This window comes from Camelina sativa, chromosome 3 (assembly GCF_000633955.1).
Source record: "Camelina sativa cultivar DH55 chromosome 3, Cs, whole genome shotgun sequence".
NCBI lineage: Eukaryota > Viridiplantae > Streptophyta > Magnoliopsida > Brassicales > Brassicaceae > Camelina > Camelina sativa.
Window position 1 is genome coordinate 9792989 of NC_025687.1, and position 7833 is coordinate 9800821.

A 7833-nucleotide genomic window follows, 5' to 3' on the forward strand; every position below is an offset into this window, starting at 1 on the left:
GGGGGGGGACCATTAAGACAGTGGTGGTGTAAAATAATCTCGTGTGATCTGTTCTTTTTTCTTCGAAAGCGACTCCAAGGACGGCTATCATCTTTCTCTATTTTTAATATTACCATTTTTTTTAATTAACTCAGACAACAAATTAATAAACGAATAAACCAAAACAACATATTCATTAATCGACCTATTTTTATTTTCTTTTTAAGTTATTTCACTTTCTGTTAGGAAGATGAGATAGTTAGAAAAAGATAAGATGATGAAGTTTATTCAAAAAAAAAAGATAAGATGATGAAGATTTTAGTCCATCGCGCGTGAGCCATATGTCCATATGACAATGGAGTAAGAGAGTACATTTGTCGTTTACTATGCATGAATTGTTTTCACCTAATTTTTTTTAATTTGATGGTCATTCTCTTCATCTTTAGCAGATTATTTAATTTGTCAGTGAATTTACCATGTTCTATATATAATATATAGTCTTCCAAACTTTTCAGAAAATAATACTACAATTTACACGCACATATGTCTTCTATCAATGAATGATTATGTCGACATAGCTAGATGCCTAGATCCATATTACACATGAAAATACACAAAAAAAGCCCACATGCTTCCAAAATTCTATACACAAAGAACAAGTATGGTCAAAAGCATTTCATTCTGCTCCCAATCTGTTTCCTTGTTAAATCCTAATTATGAGACAGCATAGTGGGATATTGGATTCTATGGTTGATTTACAAACTATAATAGTGATAATAATGATTACAGAAAGGAGTGCTGTTTTAATTATAAAACCTTAATCACATTAACCCATCATAAACATCACAACTTGGTTCCTTTTTTTCCAAAAAAGAGGATATATCATAATCCGAAACTGAATTATAGAAACATTAATTATTCTTTTCGTTTAAGTACAAAAAAGGAGAAACGTTACGACGAGAGGCTTACACGACGAGAACACCAGCTTCTATATATAGACTTAAACAACTACATAACATGAAAGTATCACGACGGCGCAATATATATCTTCAGCCCCAAGAATAGGACCGATCACCGCCGAGTGGGGTACACGTACGCGCCTACCGGTACCGTTACACTACACGTCGTTGACGGAGGAGTCAGGGATCCTGCTGCAACCGGAGGGAGAAATGGCAGAGAAAATGGCTTTCACGGCCATAGTCTTCACCAGCTTCCTCTTAACGGGAATCACGCTCGCTGGTTCTTTCTTCGCCTCCCGCTCCGCCGTAGAACTAGTTTTTTCTCCTTTGGAACTCATCTTTTGTAGATGTATTTTATATGTTAATTTTTGTGTTGTTGTTGTAATGATGAAGCCATGCACAATGTGGATTGATTTATATATAGAGATGCCAAAGAGTGAGCAGTGTTAAGAATTAAAACTTCTCCTCCAAGTTGATCCATCTCCACACCACGTGTTAGCCACCCATTTGCTGTAATGAGGAAATTTAAATGATCTTCTACTTATGATTTAAGCTTCGATAGACAAGAAAATTCAGGCGAAACTTACAATTTCATTATATTTGATATTCTGGTTTACGTAAATCCCCGGATAATAAAATGTACAATACGAAGTTTCCATGCACTGACCAATGGAGCTGCTAATTTTTATTTTTATTTTAAAAGAAAATTTTCATATTTATTGATTTGGCTAATAAGTTGGAGCCAACTTGAGGACTAAGCACCAGTCTACCAATTGTACAATGCACCCGGAAAGACCAACATTCGAAACATGAGAGATTTTACGTTTCTTTGTTTTTCTTTGGCTTAAAACATAAGGTTTGTATATTATTATATTAAGTACTTATTTAATGAGCAATAAATAAATTTTAGAAAAGAAACGTCTAATTGAGTTTTATATTTAGCTTTGTGTATTAAAAAGTTTTTGTTTATGTGTCCTTGTTGGTTGATTATATAGATTCTGATAAACAGGGGTAAACACAGAGGCACTGAGTAACATTCACAGAGGGAAACAACAAATGTGTGACATGTGTCCTTGGTGGTTGCCCTTTATAGGTTTTGAGTTTTGACGGTATCCTTTTTCTCTGTGCCAATCACGTTTGTGATATTCTTAGCCTTTTCTATTTTTGTTTTTTTTAAGTTTTTTGTTTTCCTGAAGAGAAACGTTACGGTCCATTTTAATAGATTTATAAAAAGGTCCGACCAAACTAATACATGCACTGGTACGATCTTTGTTTGAAATAATACAAAGATCAGCAAGACACCGTTATATGTTTTGGATAACTATTTTACTTATCATCCCATCAAGAAATTTTGTGACGAGAGATTAGTTTAGAGTCTTTAGACTTTAGAGAGAAAATATTAGAGGAGTAAACGGAGATTAGCTTACTGAGAAGATACAATCATACTAAATTAATTATAGATAGCAGATGCCAACTGTGATGCTTTTTCAAAATAAAAAAAAATCATAATAATAGTTTTTAATAAAAATAAAAATTTGTGGGGAATATATATTGAGAGCGGGGCCACGGGACACCAACTTGGAAATTAATTACAAAAGTTTTACCTGCAACAGCGAAAGGATTACTAATTAGTTATCAATTCTACAGTGAGTATTGTTATTATTAACAAGTACTAATTAGTACAAGTCATCTAAATTTGATTTATATCTGTCCACTCCTAACCATAACGGCGTAATCTTCTTCCCTTGATTTTTAGTTAGATGACCAATGGTACGTTACCTTCAAATAAAGAAGACATCCGTCATAGTAAATGTAATATGTCGACTTTGTTTTTCTCTTTCAGATATCTATACATATATATATATATATATCTGGTATTATACTTTTCTTTTACAGTCAGGTGAGTATTATTGACTATACGTTTTTTTTTTCTTTGTAAATAAATAACTAATAAGCATTTAAGTGAAGTGCTATATAATATCGATGCTTTATCATTTTAGTAGAACAAAATATGTTACATATACGACGCCGTTCATGTTGTAAACGCCTGACGATGCTATATATACGAATCAAGACTATAGTCTTTTAAACAATCACTAGGGTCACTAGGCAAATTTAATCATAAATGATAGTATTGATTTTTCTTCTCGAGTGATCCTAGGCTGTGCTGGTCTATAAAATTATTTCGTCCGTTCCTTTTTTATCATTTTACGGAGAGCGATTCACAACCTTTTTAAAAAAATGTTGGGTTTAGATTACCAAATTAATTATCTACGTATATCTTAATTATCTATAATATAAGCCAATAAATCAGAACTCCGATTATACTATATTAATTTTTACACTCATATTGGTTTTGTAGTTTTAGCGTATTTGGAAAGCTTTTCTATTTTGAACTCTGGAAACAATATACAGATATTTCATTAAACATTATTGTTAGTAAATGATAAATCTTATATTAACAGTACAACACGAGAAATATACATATACAAAGAGATTAGTGAAATTAGTAACACATAAACATCGATTTTTCTTAAAGCAAAAAAAAAAACACACACACACACAAATCATCCTCAACACTAGTAGTATAAATTAAATTAAACTCTTTCCAAGAAAGAGAGATCATTAATTTGGGACACATGAATAATTTAACATAATCTACTCTTTAATACTGAAAATTATTTGTCTAATTAATGAAGACCCATAATATTAAATATCATTTGAAAGCTACCGGAGCGTGGACATGGACGCGCTTGTTCCTCGGAAGCTCTGGTACCTGCTGCTTGGACTTTAAAGGAGATCGAGATGAAAAGAGAGTCTTCATAATCATCGTCTTAACCAGCTTCCTCTCTTTTGGGAACACACTCCCTTGCTTCGACCATAACCGCCGCTGCCCCCAGTCTTCATCCTCTACACCCACCACCTCCACCGCTTTCTCTATCGAGCTCATCGAGGTTCGCTCTCTATCTAATCTAATCCTCTCTTTTCGTCGATAAAAATAAGCTCTTAGACTTGCCCTCAATTTATCAGTTGATAAGACTTATGGTACAAGCTAACTTGTAAAAAACAATAGTTTATTGGTATGAATCTTTTTAATTCCCTCACGTGGCCTTGTATAATACAGTTTCATTTGAGAACCAATTAGTTATGATGCTGCAACTAAGTATATAACTAATTGAGAGATACTGATTAAAGCCACTCATTCTTTTTCCAAGTTAATTAATCATGATATGGTATGGAACTATGGGTTATTCATTATTGGCTTCACTCTCCTTTTTTCTAACTTTATCTTTCGGCCGTTTAGAATAAATTATGAATACAGTAACATTTTAATATTAAGTATGCATAACTTCAGCACATGAACCACGAGTCAAAATTTATCCATATCGTCTAATATATATATATATATATATATATATATATAATTATCATGTAAAATAATTATTTCACAAAAATAATTTTATTTTACATCATATATCTGCTTAGTTAGTAACTTAGTACTAGTACGAATACTAGCATTAAACATTTGTTAAAAGTAATCACTGATAGCAAATTAAAAACACGTATGAAGCGTGGCTTTTATCATTACATGTTTAAAAATTTTGGAGCGGCGAACCTGAAATATTTCTAATTAAGAAAACACTTTTCAAATTATTTTTTAAAATATATAACTCAATCATGGAACGCTTGAATCCTGTTTTTTTGGGAAAATATGACATTTTTAAACAAACAGTCACTGTGATATCATATTAGCTGAGCGATTGAATCTCTAGTTCTCTACTGAGAATCATTTTCGGAGGAGATTGAAGTGTAAATATCCAACTTTACAAAAAGACTGGCTTTTATTGGAAGAAATTATTAAAAATTAAAGTATAACTATTAAAATACAGGTAAAATGGACTAGTTTTTTTTTTGGTAGGTGAGAGGGAACGTCCCCTCCAAATTTATTACGAAAGTTATAAAAAATTATACACGAGTTCTTCTAGGGAACGCAGTTCCTCTAGCATCCTCATCCAAAATAGACAAGAATCAAACAAAACAACCCCGAGGGGCTGAGAAAAGGCATAGTTAGCCAAATTCACCAAGTAAAGGAAAACCACTACTAGTTCTATGTAATTTATCAACCTACAAAATTAAATGTCGACAAAAAAAATCATCTAACTTAGCAATATTTAAAACGATGTGACTTTAAAAAAAAAAAACATTCTTAAATGTGTCAGATGAATAATTGAAGTACTTTTCTAACTCACTAATCATAATAATTCGCATCTCTAAACGATTCCATAAATCTTTAACAGAATAAATAGATTAGTACTAATCTCTTGATGTGACTAAATCATATCCAACGGGGGCATCTATATATCTTGCAAGAGTGTGACTGATGTGGACCGTTCTCCCACAACCACGTTCTTCTAACTACAGTGTTAATCCTTTATACGTCCTTGATCTCAAAGGATGATAAATAGTTATTATTTTTACATAGGGGCGTAATTTAATTATACAGAAAGAAGAATATCACCGAGCTATGGTGATCGTTAATCATAATCCAAATATACCATCACCGTTTATTGAAGAGAATAAGAACTCATAATTTACCATTTTTTGTATGAGGAAATATAGTTCTTAACTTTTTATCTGTCGGAGGTGAAGATACAAAAAGAAAAATAGAGAGTACAAAGAAGAAAGTGAAAGAGTTTGACGATAAATAAAAAATGAGCATGCATTTAGATTTGTTATATTTTAAATTTATATAGAATTGTAAATAATAAAATTAAAATATATGGATTTTGAAATAACATGTTTTAGGTGGGGTTATTGGTTCTATGATTTTAATGGATTTGGAAATCCAAACAAAAATCATGTGTTATTCAATCATTGATTTTAAATTACTTATCAAAATTATGTGTTATTGGTTATATGATTTACAAATACTTGTTAAAATCCCATGTTATTCATTTAGGGGGGTGTATTCAAACCATGATTTTGGAGAATTTGATGGAATTTAGGAAATTTAGAATTTTGATAGATTTTAGGGAAGTTCATATGATTTTGTGTAAAATTCTTTCAAATCCCTCCTAAAACCATGAGATTTGGATTTCAGTATTTTTAACTAAACAAATCCACCAGAATCCTCTAGAATTCTAAAAATTATTAAAATCCTAATCCACAAAATTGTTTTGAATAACAGTGGATTTTAAAATAAATTTTTAAATCATCAGTTCAATAACAGTGGATTTTAATGGATTTTAAAGTAGAATTTTAAATCATCATTTCAATAACAGTTGATTTTAATAGACTTTTCAAAATCTATGATTCAATAACATAGAATTTGTAAATTTCGCACAAATCACTTAAAATGTCAAGTTGAATACACCCCCCTAATGATTTGTTTTTGGATTTCAAAATCCACATTATGTTTTAAATGAATTTGAAAGTGTAAAATAGAACATATAATGCATTCATTAAACTATACACACGTTAGAAAATGTTATGAATAATTAATCTTCAGCAGAAAACCAAAAATTTGTGTATAAGTTAAGATGATTGATTTTTGTTCAAAAAAAAAAGTTAAGATGATTGAAATGAGACAAATTGATTAGTCAAAAAGAATAGGCTCGGCTAATTCCGAGTGAGGACGTACGTACGAGGTGAGAGCCGAGGCGTTTCGGAGTCAGCGAATGTGAGTTTCAGACCATGTGTGGATCGGATGGTGTTTGTGGTATGGAGGATGGACGGACAATTGCTGTAGACGGAAGCGGCTCGGTCCAAGAAGCCGAGGACGGTAAGAGGTGTTGAATTTGATGGATGTGGAAATAAGAGTTTCATTATTTAGCTGCAAGAAACTATATTATCGTTATGACTTTGTAAAAACACTCATTAGGGGTTTTTAGCTTTCTATGAATTCAATAAGGTTTCCAGTTTTGATCAGTGTTATCATTTTTTTTTTAATACGTTGTAACAATAACTACATTATTACATATGGCCAACTTGATGAAATGAAACAAGATAAGCTAAAGTTCTTTAGCTTTTTAATGAAGTATAAAATTGGCGATGAGAGAATCTCTAGTAATTTCCCTAAAACACAAGGTGAACGACCTATAATATAATGTTGGTGGGCATATAATAAAGAGTCTAAAGACAGTTTACATAGATTTGTGACCACGATCGATCAACTAACAAATTAGTCCCAGCTACTTTTACAGTTTTACACATAATTCAATATTAATTTTGACCTTAATTACCACATCATCTATACTTAATTATACTTTGAACTAAAATTTTATAACGCTTATTTATTTTAGTAATTTTAGTGTACCACTTGAACTTTAACCTATAGAAGAAAAAAAAAATGAACAACATGAATCCAAACTGATCCGACTCAACTCATCGAAATATGGACCCAAATTAGGTTTAATAGTACATCGTACTCGGGACAAACAAACAAATCTTAACAAGAGGCTAGTGGGACATGTATTCAAGAAGAGCTGGTTAATTTTCAAATATGAAAGAAAAAACTATTAATTTCCAGTGTGCTTTATATTTCAAAAAACTTATTGAGATTTTGAAAGTTACGTCTTCTGATGAGGAAATATGAAATATTCGTATATCAATAACGCTAGATTTCTTAGAAATAAAAAAATTAATGGTGACACCTTTTTGAATGAAAAAAATACAATAGCATTTAATAGTCACAAAACCAGTAACACATGATTTTATTAACATTCACAAACATATAACAATAAACTGTATTTTATACTAGATAACATCATACTAAGCCTCTAACCCTGATTTTGGATTCCAAATCACATTGACACAGTCTACCTAAAATGGCCAATTTACAAACTAAACACAAGATCATGTTTTTTTTTTTTTTTTTTTTTTTTAACTAAACTGA